The 15,182-nt window shown below is 43.9% G+C and overlaps 1 long non-coding RNA gene across 1 annotated transcript in view; it reads right to left on the bottom strand.

Moving 5' to 3' along the window:
* Positions 1–991: 991 nt before the first annotated feature.
* The window catches only part of LOC140217151 (uncharacterized), a 48,934-nt gene continuing 34,743 nt past the window's right edge, over positions 992–15,182 (bottom strand). Inside the window, exons 4-5 of the long non-coding RNA XR_011893661.1 lie at positions 8,410–8,487; positions 992–1,339 (exon numbers count right to left, since the gene is read on the bottom strand). This is a non-coding gene — a long non-coding RNA (uncharacterized lncRNA). The remainder of the gene's footprint in view (positions 1,340–8,409; positions 8,488–15,182) is intronic.

The following is a 15,182-nucleotide window of genomic DNA, read 5'->3' as shown; positions in this document are numbered from 1 at the left end:
ATATTTGCGTAAAAAATTACAAGGTCTCTTAAGATCTCTCTTAAGAGGTGAACGGCGAAAGCGTACGCTTCCTCCTCTGATCATTCGCCTCTTTCTCATTGCCTCTTTCTCTTCTTTCTTTTAGTCATTACTGCTCATTACTAAGCATATTTAGTCATTTGTAATCACTTGTGGTCATTACAAGCCGTGGTTAGACGTGTTGATCGTATCGTAGTCATTAGTAGTCATTACAAGTCATTTCTGTTATTCTTAGTCGTCACTGGACATTACTGAGCATTTTAAGACATTTCTAATCAATTGTATTCGTTACGATTCATGGTTAGACATATTGGTCATTTCGCAGTCATTAGTAGTCAATACAAGTCATTATTAGTTATTTTTGTCATTACTATTCATTATTAGACATTTTTAGTCATTTCTAACTACTCGTTGTCATTACAAGCCGTCGTCAGACACATTGGTCATTTCGGAGTCATTAGTAGTGATTACAAGTCTTTAGTAGTCGTTATTAGTCATTACTTGTCATTGTTAACCTCTACCAATCTCTTTTATAACGTTGTCATTATCTAACTGTCACTATCAATCAGTTTTCATTCTTTCATATGTCTTGAATTTGTCTTCACATGGAGTGATGACACTTTGGCAGACACTCCGGCGGTCAGGTCTGCCGACATAAACTTCACCATGAGCCTGGAAAGGCCTTCGCCTTAATATGTCTTTCTGTTCAAGTAAGCGAGCGTGCATATCCGAAGAACGCGAATTGCTCGGGCTTTCCAGATCTCGTGTGTGGTCTTTGACACGCTGTCCTGAATGTGCATGTTGGGGTGTGGTGATGACTACACGCCTTCTTGATTATCGTGTAGGTGCTTCACATGTACGTTGTATACTTTGTTTATTCATGGCATTGTTTGGACCCCGTGTTTAATCGTTGTGTCCATAATCCCAGTGCGATAAAACGATATGAATGAAACTTCAAGTAGGAAGGCAAATACTCTGTCACTAAAATATGTATTTAATTTGTGACATACAGAAGTCCTAATTTTCTTTCAAAGGAAATACAGTGTTATTCGTAGCAGGCTTATAAAAAAAAACCGCAACCTCATCAGGTACATTTATTGACAAAACGTGCCGACTATCTAACAATGCTGCATGTAAACACCAGGTGCATGACTTTGCAGTAATTGCACGGTTACTTAGGGGGACCTGTAGTCTTAGGGATTGTATTCCAGCATTCCAAATACAGACTATTTAAAAAGCAGGTCCCATCGCTACACCGGCCAACAGGACAGCTATATCCCAGGAAGGGTTGCATATTTTTCGCAGTGTCAGTTGAAATATTCTGCAAAATAAAAAATGGAAAAAGGTTGCAAAGGCTGAATTGGCATGATTGAATTTCAATATGCTAAAGGACATGGGATTGCTATGTAAAAATATTGCGCAAATAACAAACAATCACGAGAAAGTAGATACATGGACAAGCACAAATTTTCAACAAAATTTTATTTCAGTCAAAATCATGACTGTAATAATATTACCACGCATGCGCATTGAGGCAGCGCACATTCACCGATATAAAAATTCACTCGCTATCCCGGTCCTGCGAACGGGGATATTCAGCGAAGCTGTTTAAAAACACACCTACAGCTGCTAGGAGAGGTATGCAATGTTGTTTGTCTCATATTCCTAATCCGGCTCATTATTCAGTCACAGGAGAATGTGGACGTGCGGACTTTCGCAGTGCATGAAATACATGGCAATGCCACCAGCGGCAGCATGCCGCCGACGGTCTTATTGCCGTTTTTTTTTTTTCTTAGCCGCTTCTCGTATTCACGCTGCCTCTCGGTATTCCTAACTATGCGTGACCTACCAGTAGCGGTACTGCAACAACAATGAAATCGATTGATAGGCTGTTTCTTTTACGTATCGAAGGCTAGTGACGTCTCACCCAAAATCGTAAGCTGTTAAACGTGTGCGGGGAGGGCCACATGCTTCGAATTGTCAATAATGTGGTTTGGATGCTTGTTTTGTGTTTATTCTTTATTGAAACAAAAGCTGTGCTGTACCTTGTATGCGTGATACGATATCACGAATGTACTGTTCCCTTCAATTGCTGCAGGTTTTTTTTTTTTTGTAAGGACAAGGCCGCGAGAAATTCCGCCCAAGTACAAGCTAAAACCTTCCCTGGAAAACGCTTAAAATATATGCAAAATGATTGCGTCACCACAACATGCCGCTCTGATATCTTTAATGGAAGCAAAACAAAGATGACGTATAGCTTACGCGTGTATTACCTTTGGAGGCAATATAAAACGGATCCATCAATTCAGTGGTAGTAAAATTCCTTCTTCCAAGAATCTTGATACCCCGAAGTGGCGGCGAGATTGTGCAAACTGGATAATGAGCAGGCTAATGGCGCAATGCCAGTGTTTCTCATCGAAAGATCATGCTCCGTTGCACAATAAATAAAGCGGCGTTCCGTTTACTCAAAATATAGAGTTCCGCTTTTGCTTGCACAGAGCTTGCATATTTGTATCGCGACTTTGAGAGATCAAGACTTTTGGCAGAAGCCCACGAGAGCACTGATTGAAGCGTTAGATCTTAGCGCCAAAGTCAATACAGGCGTAAGCAGTAGGCCTGTTTATCGGTTTGGTAGCAACTAGAAGCGCTTGGTGCAGCATATTGCAGTGACACAATAAGTTACGCTGCCTCTTTACGCAAGTGTGTTAATATTATTATTGTTGACGGCTGAATGAAATAAAAAACTGAAAGATAGCGCTTGTCCTTGACTTTACTATCTCCTGCTCGTCGGTTTTGTTGGCACGGTACCTTTTCTCTTAGCATTATGAAGTAACTGGCCAAACAAGAAGTTTCGTAGGCATACTGTTGCAAACTCAGGAGGCCACCTATTGCAGATTCAGACACGGAAAATTTCACGTGCGTATTTTTTCAATTGTGTGATTTTCGGTAAGATGTTAACGCGATTTAAGTAATGCGTTACAGTGCTGCGATAATAAAAATGAGCATAACTTAACATGTCAAGCCAACTTAAATTAAATACAATAAGCCACAAAATATATTATTAAAATTTAATTCCGTAGATCGTTGAATTACTACTACATTTCTGCTTTCATTGCACAGTGAAAATATATAATCGACAGCCATGCTACGCGCATACATGGCCGTGTTCTCCTTGTTCTGTAGTGTTCTTTCACTCCTATTCGCTATTCCACGTGGAGCAAGGGATCGGCTGCAACGCTACCAACAACCTGGGCAGTTTTTTTTTTTTTTTTTTCAGCAGAATGCAGAAGAAAATTGGGCGAATAATTTCAAATCCCCACAGTAAACACCGGCTTACTCGGACAACGTTGCGAACTGGGTGCTGCTGTTCGGACGCAGTCAGTAGCATTTACCTTAGATCTCGATCCCTCGTTTCTTTACTGCGACCAGTACCACAGACACCCCTCGTCCCCCCGCGCCGCTATCTACCCGCCTAGATATAATAATAGGCTGGTTGGTAATAGCAGCCCCAAAAGATAAAGGGCCCTAACTATTCGCGTCTCACCACAGCGCATGCGCCGAGCCCAAGCGGCATCTTTGGGTTTGAGTTATCGCACGCCACTGAAGCTAAATTATAAAAAATCGCCAAAGTGCCCCAAATTTGCTTTCAGTCGTTTTTACTTTGCCGCGAACATTTCAAAAACACGTCAACGCCTCATCATTGAAAATAACGAACTGTCAGGTACGCTTTTCATCCTGCAAAATACTATTACAAATTACATGCTTTTTTTTCTGTGGTATTGTTTTCATGTTCCGCATGAAGGAAGGATGCTGCATTCGTGTCAGCCTAACGAAAGTCGGGAGCCCTATCCTAAAGCAAATTCCCGGCAGGGCAGGTCACGAGTGCAAAGCAGTCACTAGTTGGGGCACCCTAAGTGATAGGGCCGTATTCTAAACGTCCCTAATATTATATTATGCAATCGAATTGCTTATCTCTCATCAGGTGTAGGCTCTAACAGGATTCTGTTTTGTTAGGGCTGATCTCGTGAAGGCCGACGACTGCGATGAGAGCTCCGTCCACAAATCTAAGCACTTCGGGAGACAGAGAGATAAACAACTTTGTTTCACCAATGATATTGGGGCGGGCAGGTCCCTGGGAAACCGCACGACCCCGGTGGACTGCATATTTATTATTTCACGAAGTGCCTTGACGTGCCTGGCCCGGACAGTGGCAAACACCTGTCTGCTTGGGTCTGTCAAGCACAGCAGGGTCTGACATGTTCTCAGGTGGTCCGGAGCTCCAGATTCCGCTCTGCTGGGTCCGCCGGGCATTCAAGGAGATGTGGCCATGGGTAGCGTTGGACTGGGTGTATTGTGCACAGGGGGGAGTGTACGGTCCCCGGTGGATGCGGTGTTTCAACGCAGGGAGATGACGTTGCCTCCTCTGAGTAGGGAATTGTGGTTCACGATGCGGTCAATTTTCAGGACTACTGTATGGCCTGGTGTGGGGTGTTGTGGCTCTAAAGATCAGCGGTGTGTTATGTTTCGTGGCAATCATTTAAATGTGGACACAAGGGGTGGAGGACGTGATTGTAAAAAAGTTATCTCCTGTGAGAATCTTCTCTTTCCGTTTTCATTACCCGTTCAATAACCACGTTGTGTGTAGGTTATCTGAGTATAAATATCTCGGTGTCATGTTTGCGCATAACATGCCATGGTCTAATCACATTCATTACGTTTGTAACGCAGCACTTAAAAGATCAGGTTACCTATGTCGTACACTCCAAAAGATAGTAAACTACTATTATGTAAGTCGCTAATCTGTCCCGTTTTTAAACTCCGCAACTGTTGTTCGGGATCTTTATAGGCAGTGTGAGATTAACAGGCTAGAATCAATTCAGAAAAAAGCTAAACATCTATATGTCAGCTTTATGATCGTCGCATTTCTAACACTTCTGCACTTCGTTCCTTGAGTTTAACTTCCTTCTAGTCACGTCGCGCGTAGCTTCATTGGATTTCCTGCACATAATGGTCAATTATTCCGTCAGACTTTCAAAAAGCAGCTATAATATCCTCGCGTCAAAGATATAAGGATGAGACGACTTCACGCCTTAAACAAGATGCCCTACTTTGTAGGCACTAATATGCTTTAATTCAGCTTTTCGCTCGTTCCATAGAAAACTCGTATTCCTTATCTGGGTCTATTCGCTCTTGCGCATCCCAAAGCTTTGTTTCTGCCATCCAAGCTGTACGGTCTTAGCACATTATCCTTATCGCTGAAGGCTATTTTGTTCTCTATAATTTTCCTCTCTTAATCCACTCCTTCTATCGTACTGATTGCACTGCAGTATATACAAATAAATAAATAAATAAATAAATAAATAAATAAATAAATAAATAAATAAAATTGTTTATTCTTGGTAGATATTGATGCGATGTGTAAGTGTCGACACTCGACGAGGAGCGGTGGTGTCTGAGTGCACCGCATGGTAGATAGAGAGGTCAGCTTGGCGTTGTGTGTCATGTAATAAACGTACTTTAGATCAAGCAGGTTAGGTATTAGGAGTTAGAGCAGCGTGCGCTAGCCCCGAAAACCATGGTAGTTCCTTTGCATTAGTTATATGAGGGAAGAAGAGTGATCCTGAATTGCTATATCGGAACGTGGGGTGAAGGCGAGGATGGGTGGTTGTGTTGGTAGTGGAAGTGAAACAGGGGTGTACGAGTGGAGTTCATAATTGCCTCAAGCCTCTGAAAGCAAGTTTCAAATTGTCTAAACCTGTGTTTTAGAGTTTGTACTATGGGTGTAAAACATGTGTCAACCTGTTGTTCAGGGTGAGCAGGTGGTTTCGCGGCGATTGTCGTTAATTTGTCTTCGAGGCGTGCCTCTAGAGCTAGCAATTTAGAATCAGATTTGGCTTCCAAGCTTTTATGCGATCGGGCTGGTAATCATCGATTGGGTCCGAAAAGCGTGTCGTCTTACGGGGGAGGGGGTGTTAGGCTGGTGTGAAGAGTTGCTGGGTTACTCCTCAGTGGGTGGGAGATATTGGTTATCCGGAGAGGTGTTCAGTAGGGGAGGAGGGGGCTACAGGGTGGCCTGTTAAAAGATCATAAGGCGGCTGACCTCCGCACACAGGGCCAGGAGCTCCTGGTCGGAGGGGTACGGGATAGATGGGATGTGGCATACGGGTGTTGTGGTTGTATTGGGCTTCGTGAGCTTGTCGGCCCAGATGAGGTAGTCCGAACTCTTGGAGCGTCCTGGGCGTTGCTCCGCTTCACGCAGTTCAGTGCGTTTGGTTCCTGCATTGCAGCGTGAGTGGTGTTCAACGCGTCGCAGGGATCGTGCTTCGCGCTTATATATGGGTTCGTTTGTCGCAGGTGTATGTCGGTGCATGCATTTCTGGATCACAGAAGAGTGCGGGCCCTTGTACGCATGTAGAGGATGGCTCTTTCAGGTGCGACTGTCATCATCTGGAGCATTGGGTATTTTGATTTTGGACACAAATTTTGCTCGGTGGCCGATGGCTTGGCAGGTTCTGCAGGTTTGACCTTAACATGATTTTAGCTTCTAGCGCGAAGTGAAACACGGACACAGAAAGGAGCAGACAGGATGAGCGGATTAGCGCTCGTCCTGTCTGCTCCTTTCTGTGTCCGTGTTTCACTTCGCGCTAGAAGCCAAAATCATGTTACCGTACCAACTCGCCCAACTGTCTATCCTTTTGGTTTGACCTTACTTGTATAGGGCCTGAATGGATGCAGTCCTCCGTCATAAACACTTTTTTGGCTAACGGTGGTTTGACTGAAGGTGATAAGTATGGATCGCGTGAGTCCCCTCCGTCTAGCCTCCAGTTTTGGGGGTTGCAGGCGATTAAGTCTATAGGAGTTCTTGTGGGGATTCCTTTTAGTAAGTGTGGTAATAACCCACCTTACTAAGCCATGAGGGGTGCAACATATGCCGTCATGGCATACACACGGTGGTCGCAGGTGATTTCATAAAGTTGTACAAGCTTGAGGGGGCCGTCTCGGTTCGCCGCAGGCACTGTGTATGTGTTAATGACGGGGTGACTTCGAAGCTGCAGCATAGATAGTTCGGTCAGCACAGTGGCCTGCACAATAACGCTGAGGAGGTAGCTTGGGTGGAGCGTCGGATGGGAAGCCTCCCTTGGAGCGGAAGACATCATATCCTTTTTTCGATAGGAGCAGAAGGCAGGAGCGGTAGGGGCTTGATCTTTTTGGCAACTGTACGGAGTGTGCGCAGCTGCGTCGAGAAGCTGTGTAATGCGGGAATTATGGTGGTGTCCCATGTCTCCTGGACTGAATACGTGTCGTCCGCAGAGTAGGATCGGTGTGTGTACCTTGAGTCCCATTTCGGGTTGGCCGGTGGTTCGCCTGGGCTCTATGGAATTGAGTCAAGTCCGGAAAGTCACAATGGCAAGCATCTGTGTTCGTACTGTGCACCTCAAACTTCATGCTGGCCATTTTATTCCACCACGGAATTTTCGTGGTGCGAGATATTCGACTAGCTCTTCGCAAAGCCATGTAACTGTGTACTCGGGGAGCCTAAAATACCTTCGAAACTAAACCTGACTCAGCAAAACCTGCCGCAGGGTTAGTTGGTACATGAGAACTGGTGTGAAATGTACACGCAACAACCAAGAAAGGAAGTCGAGAAGATGCCGTTTTCTTTCTCGTCTTCCTTCCGTCGTTGTTGTGCGTCTGTTTCACACCGTTTAAACTCCACTCATGTCGAACGTGTTGTGCCCTTGCCTGCCGATGCCGTTGTCCGTCGCCAACACTTGCCAGGAACACAACCAAAGGAACCGTCATTGGCTTATCCGACTCGTCATGGCAGCCAGCGAGAGACTAGCAGGCAGCCAAGGCTGCCTTAGCAACCCTCAAAATCATGATCGCGTCCCCGGGCTACCCCCGAACGACCCATTTCTCCATGGTTCAACTTGTAGCAAATGGCGGGTTCGCTTTGCTGATGATTGACAGCCTGTCGCACGACAGTAGAATTTGTAGTCATGCCCACGGGTGATGAAGACAACAAAGCTCCCGTCAAAGGAATTTGAGCGACTTACCCGATTCCAAAGCGAACCATTAAATAATGCGGCCCCTGTTCTATCACTGCATACCCGCCTGCTAGCGACAACAGTGCTCGTTTTCGCTGTGACGGGCAAAATAAGCTTCGCGATATGATGAACGTGTTTAGCCTTGTGAATACGCCTTTTTTTTGTAAAGTTCTTGTGCCAAAACTGGTTAGTAAGATGGCTTTACGGATTCGGAACCTAACTTCATAACGGCCTATATACAAAAACGCTTTTCCGCGCTACTGATAAAGTGGTATATAGGCGCGCATGAAAATATGACAGATGAGGAAAAAGGAAATTGTAATGTCAAAGTTACAAAACGTACAGTGCATTCTGCACCAGGTTGATTGACTGTTACCGAGTGTCGTGAGTTTTCACAGGTTTCCGTGCACCCCACACGGATCTGTAATATAAAAAATATGGTGTTACATTTACAGCAATTCAATGACGCCAACAATAAATCAACTCTTGTTGCGGGCTTCTCCTATGAATTCATGCATCAAAATGTTTCTCACCTAATTAGTATTATGACATAAAGCAATTTAATAAATGGTGCGAGCAGGTTCTAGTGAGAGGGCGAAAATATGATAGTTACATTTTGCACTTTTCTCTCCTCGCGTACCTCCACCAAACCCTACATATAAAATTTCAGCCAATCTATATTATTTGTTGCGTGGAATTATCAGTAATAAAATAATATTTACGGCCCGTACAAAATCTTCTGGCCTGTTCAACTTACAATCCGGCAGTCAGAGGAATTGTGCGGTCTTCGGCATAGTAAACCTTCAGCATCTTTAAATTTTGTCTTTTATTTTTCATTTGTATGTTCTCATCTTCAGAAGAAATTTGAACACGGGAAGGCAGTTTGTCGAAGGAACGCGCAAATTCCATACGAGCGTGCTGAAGCAGAAGAATTCTTTTGAAAGACAGTGAAGGGTGAAATAAACCTGCGGACGCCACGGACCGAGGGAATGGCGTTGTGCGATGCTTTACTGGCGTTCGCAAAGAACGTTGTTGCTGCCTAGCGATCATTTTCAAGCAGAGACAACAAGAAACTGACTGACACATTTTCACTGGGAAGCACCTCGCTCAAGAGCAACAGATCGCTTTCGATCATGCAAATGCCGCAGATGAAAATGACGACATGCAGATGACTATGACTTCGACGCAAGGACAATTGGATGGGAGGATAGCATGGTGACAATGGGATGACGGCAAATACCTGATGGCGATTCCAGCTGCAATGCGATGACGATGGCGTGATGATCATGGAATGCGGAGGCTAGAGTGACGATGATAGCGGGACGACAACGTTGCCGGGTTCCTAGAATCATGCCGATGGTACGTGACAAGAGGCAGACAATAACGGTTTGACGAAGGGAATTATGAATCTTGACTGACATGAACGGTATGATGATTGTACGATGATGATTCGAAAGTGCTTACTTTAAAATAATGACGGCAATGGTATGACGACGCTTGAATGATGGCGCGGCACGTAGCAATGCGAATCAATACGACAAATTGATGACAGTGAAAAGACCTTGATAGGAACACGACTACGATGTAATGACAATTAGATGACAACGAAGGTATGATGCCGGAATGTTCCCGATCATGGCATAACGCTGTGATGACGCTGGTGCGACGAACAGAATTGTGGAGCTGGAATGACAATGAAGCATGACCGCAACAAGATGACATGACGATGCCTAAAGCATTTATGGTACGCTTACGCTGGCGTGACAACAGTGGTATGACTATGCTGAAATGACGACGACTGCACGACGAAGACAGCGCGTCGACGATGGCATAACAATGAAATGACAAAGGCGGAATGATGACGACGCAGCGATGACAACGCAATGGTGATGACAGTGTGACAGCAATGCGATGAAGACAGGGCAATCGATACGACAGGATGACGGCGATGGAATGACGATCAAGGACTGCTGACGGTGGATAGGCGATGAGAGCGTCAAGGTGCTATAGCGCTCGTCCGCGCTTATGTGCATGACCTGGCTTCCAGGGCTGCCTCAATACCCGGTGTTCATCTGCATGGTGTACGGTACCGGATTATCGTCCAAGGCTATAGCCAGGAGCCAGCAAAAATGACAATACCACGAAGATCACGACGTGAAGGCATTAGTTTCAATATGACCGCATTCGGCGAAGCTCATCGGCAAGATAATACCTACTGCAGCAGCAGGAGAAACAGCTTGAATGAGCTGACCTAGAGCCCTTCAATCCACGCGCCAATACCGATTTTGCGAAGTAGCGCCAACCTGTGATGTGCGCCGCTGTTCCCTGATTCGTCGCTCATACCACTTACGCTTCCCCAATTTCCGTGCCCGAGGTTTCCGTTGCCAGTCGCTCAGCTTCGGGATATCCGGTTACGAATTTTGGCTTGTTACAGACTCGCACTTCTATGAAGCAGTCGTGGTGCTGCCGCTTAAAACCACAGGCTCGGAATACGCAAGCTGCGCTTGGCGCCGGCACGTGACGGGCGGACGGGGAGAGAAGAGAGGACGAGGAAGGTAGTTTGGCGGTACTTAACCTGGTTGGCGAAAACGTGTCTGGAGGGGTTTTAAAGCTGGCCTCGTCGCTGACCGCGAAGAGCTTTGATGCTCGTTTGATGCCACTCGAAGCTTCGTTGACGATCAGCGGGGTTTTAGTTAAGCATCGGGTAATTTCAGGTTTGTAAGTAACCCTACTTCAGCGCTGATTTTTTTTTTTTTTTTTGCATTTTTCACATCAGCCGTCTTGCGCTGATGTCCACATATTCTGGCTTTACGCGATCCACATGGTTAGTATCCCTGCAATATCTAGACTTATTTCTTTTGCAGTGGCATCAATACAATACATGTGACGCTCGTGCCTGCTCATGGAGGTTCCATCAGGCTTACGAACCCACAACCTCACCAGAATCAACTTAAGACCGTGTCCAACGCTTCCAGAAAATCACTGACGCCTGAGGGTTCTTGACGGGGATCTATATTGTGTAGGTCACCAGAGCAGATTTGTGTTGAAAATCTACTGAAATGCATATCATTCGCTTCCACCCCGGTCTGTGGTTCTATCGCGCCTCACTTTCCGTGTATCAATGAGAGCAGACTCGCGCTTGAGTCCAGCTGATACCTTGGACAAGTTCTCTGCAGCCGGCGTCATTGATATTTACTGTGGCAGTTGTCTTGTAAAAACCGAGAGAATTCCACCTGAATAAGTCATTGAGACCTTTGTGACCACACATGTCCGTCATAAAAAAAAGAATTCTGGCCTTTCCTCTTTCCTGCAGAATCACTCCCGTGGCGGCCAATTTAATACCATAATTATTGGAGGTTTGGAAACAGCGCAGGCGTGTGTAAATCTAGTCTTTGTTGCCGCACCAGTGCATATGGTTATCCCTCATGTGAATGCTCTACACAATCCCAAAAGTACTTCCTCTGCGCAGAAACACACCCAGCAGATTATTCCGACTGCTCAGCTCACTGCAAAGAAACAAAACTCCTTGAACTTATCGACCAGCGTCGCTACTCCCAAAGAGATGCAGGCGTAGTTTTTGAAGACAGGGCTTCCGGATACTCTGGTGTTAATGCGGGCAGCACTCCAAGTATAGTTATTATTCTCTCGAAAGCAACTGAGTCTGCTGAGGGAAGGTAAGAGCAACTTGATATCCAGCCTACGTGGATGCTTGGCGCAAGTCATTACCAGTCAGATTATGCTAAGAATGCAGGCCACTAAAGTATCGCTGCAATCTTCAGTACCTAAGGTGACACCTCAAATGGATAGCGTTGAGGTAAACACGACTTGTACATCTACTGGCCCGTCGACGGACACTACTACTCCTCCAGGCCAAACAGGCGGTGATGAGTCCTCTCCTTGAGACTCCATTGGTGTCCCAGATATGTAATTTTGACGTTTGACCTCCCAAACACATGGGATCGCTAATTTCTACGTACATGAAAACAAAATTAAACAGTTAGTCATCGGCTATGATTAAACAAAGTATCGTAAAGGAGGTAGTTGTATTTGCTGTGCTATCAACGCCATTGGACAGATGAAAGTCTTGTAGCGGTACTGTCGCTCTATATTCTCAGCTTTAACAGATTCTTTTACCTGTTTAATGAAATTCATGAAGCATGGCTGGCTTTCATTGGACAAAAAATTTTATTGAGAGGGTTTTCGGTGTTTCCGATTAGACAGAATTTCGCGAGGTTGAGGAATATTCAGACTTGCATGTTTCAAGTAAAATTTGTAGGTATTCCTAGGTATTCCTAGGTATTCCTCTTCAATGCAATGCAATGTGCAAAGTACGAGCCAAGTTGATAGTGCTCTGACGGCTTGCAAAAAAAAAAAAAAACAAATTCTGCTTGCCGAGGATTTAATTGGCATCCTGTGTAATGTGGGCTGAGAACAGATGTGTATGATAAGCGGCTATGGCAGTGGACTACTCATAGTTAGCTTTCATGTTAGAACACAGGGCATTTAACATTTGCTAGAAGTGAATTTTCTTGAGTGTTATATTAAGCGTTTTGTAGTGCAGGCTTCAATGTTTCATCGTGGTTAGTGATTGACTCAAGAACCAACAGTGTGACCCGTGTTCCTATGTCATTACGTCTTCCTGTAATTCGAAATAATTTGTGCAATAGCATCTTTAGAATGCAAAGCTTGTACATTTGTGAACAACAACAAATTTCAGATTTTCTTGCAATCCGCCGCTTCGAAACTTGTTTATGCCGAAGGAAATGAAGTCGTTGCAACAATTTGTTTGGTTGTGCAGGGCTCCCGGAAGTTAGCTGAATTTGTAACATTTTTACTAAAAGCGCCACTTGCCTTTGGTGGAATGATGAGAGTACATGTGACTAAAAAAAAAAAGAAAAGCAGCTTGGAAGATGCTTTTTTTATTTATTTTCACTTATAGGTAGTGCGATCTTTGACAAGATCGTAGCAGGGTGGGAATATACTATTACACTGATACAAACACACAGTTGAAGCAATCACGCCGACGCTTCAATTCAACATGGCAAAAAAACAGAATGCACGAAAAAAGGAGCAAATAAACTATGAGCGGTTGAGTCATAAATACAGGTGTGCTTGAAAAATGGGGTAAAGAATTTAGTGTAACGACTTCATCAGGAAGTTTATTCCAATCAACTATTGTTTAAAATAAGAGTATTTCAAGAAGTTCTTATGTGGTCATAACGGTATTACTGCTAGGGAGTATTTATGAGGAGTAGCATAACCAGTTAAAGGTGTTAAGAGATGTGAAGTATCAATACGGTAGTGGCCATTCTTTACCTGAAAAAAGAATTTTAATCGGTAAACGCGATTTTGTTCTATAATCGAAGAGAACCCACTATGTTTAAGGAGATATGTTATAGAAGTTCGACTGTAAGAAGTGTAGATAAATCGACCCGCTTTCTTTTGAATTCTTTCAAATATTTCAATATTGGTTTTTGTGTAGGGGTCCCAAATGATTATTCCATATTTTAATGTAGGGTGAACTACTGTATTATATGCCAGGAGGCGGACAGCTGGGGTGGACAATTTTAGCGACTGTCTGAGGGTCAACAATTTGCGAAAACAACTAGCCATTACGGTGTTAGTATCATTCGACCAGGAAAGATTGTGGGATATGTGTATAACGAGATATTTATAGTGAGATACTTCGGAGATATAAGTGTTCTGCTTCTCCATAATCAATACCCGACAAAATGTAAGAATTGTCAGATTCATGCTTGTGCATTTAAGCGTATTGTTAAAAAACCAACGATGAATATGATATTAGGCATTACGATAATCTGTTAAAATAAAAAAAAGCATGCGTGCTCTGTTTCCATTTCTTCGTACTACAAAGGTGCTACCAACACGGTTAAACTCAATTGTTTTTGGATTCTAAAAAATTGAGCGTCTATGTAGAAGAGATTACCAAACGTTTAGAAAGTCGATTGGCAGCCCGGCTTCCAACAGTTCATTTTGCACTACACCCTTCATATGGCTTCGTCACATTTACATTATCTGATCTTGACGAATGCAACCCCTGGCTCTGATGAAGTAATACTGAAATGTTACAAGTATACTGTTGCATGAATTCCCTAACGTTCTTTATGACCCCGTAAATTATTCAATTTAAGTTGTGTGGATTCTGTTGCAATGGTAGCTTGCCAAGGTAATACGGATGTTTGTGAAACAAGGGGGAGGTCATTCTTTGGGGAACATTAGTCCTATTGCACTTGCATGAAACGCGGTAAAAATTAGTTAGAGCCTTCTTCACCTTCGCATCCGGAAATTTATAAATAATAATTGAATTCTTAGGCCCCATCAGATTGGTTTTAGAAAGAGCTGCTCCATCTGTTATGGTCATGTCGATTTATTAAGCCGAATAAAACCCGCTCGATGTTATACGCAACACACTGTTTTAGTGGCGCTCGACATCCCTAATGCCTGCGTTACCGTTGAGCAGACGGTTTTGACAAATCGGTCAACATGTGGTGTTTCTAGGTATACAGTAGCGCGGATTCACTCATTTTTATTTGAAAGAGAATTCTGTTGCTACAACAGCGGCTTTGCTTCTTCTAGATACAAACAAACGAGAGGATTACTGCAAAGCTAAGTCATTTACGCGGTGTTCTTTAGTGTTCTTATGAGCCGAACTGCCCGCATGTTTATGCAGACAATATTGCACATTTTGTATCTGCAATTGACATCCACATGCTATGTCAACGACTACAAAGTTACCTTTGTACCCTTGAGAGGTGGTTAGATTTAAATCAGTTTTGACTGAACGCCAGGAAATGCGCCATTCTTGTTTTTTCCATGCATGGACTAGTACACACCGCATTGTCCTACACTCTTCAAGAGTTACAACAGGTAGAGCCTATAAAACACCTTAGAGTGATTATAACACCTTTGTCAACTGGCGCCCACACATAAATCATGCTACTATAAAAAATTCTGAAATTTTTCATAATGATGTAAAACTGCTTCCACATTATATCTAGACGGTATATTGCAATATTATCTGCAGTGCCTTGAAACAAACAACTTAATTGCAACAGATGTTTGGCAATCCTAAAGAAAACTCAGGTGTAGGTATGT

This window comes from Dermacentor andersoni, chromosome 4 (assembly GCF_023375885.2).
Source record: "Dermacentor andersoni chromosome 4, qqDerAnde1_hic_scaffold, whole genome shotgun sequence".
Lineage (NCBI taxonomy): Eukaryota > Metazoa > Arthropoda > Arachnida > Ixodida > Ixodidae > Dermacentor > Dermacentor andersoni.
Note: the sequence above shows the minus strand (reverse complement) of the source record. Positions and strands in the feature narration are given on the sequence as shown.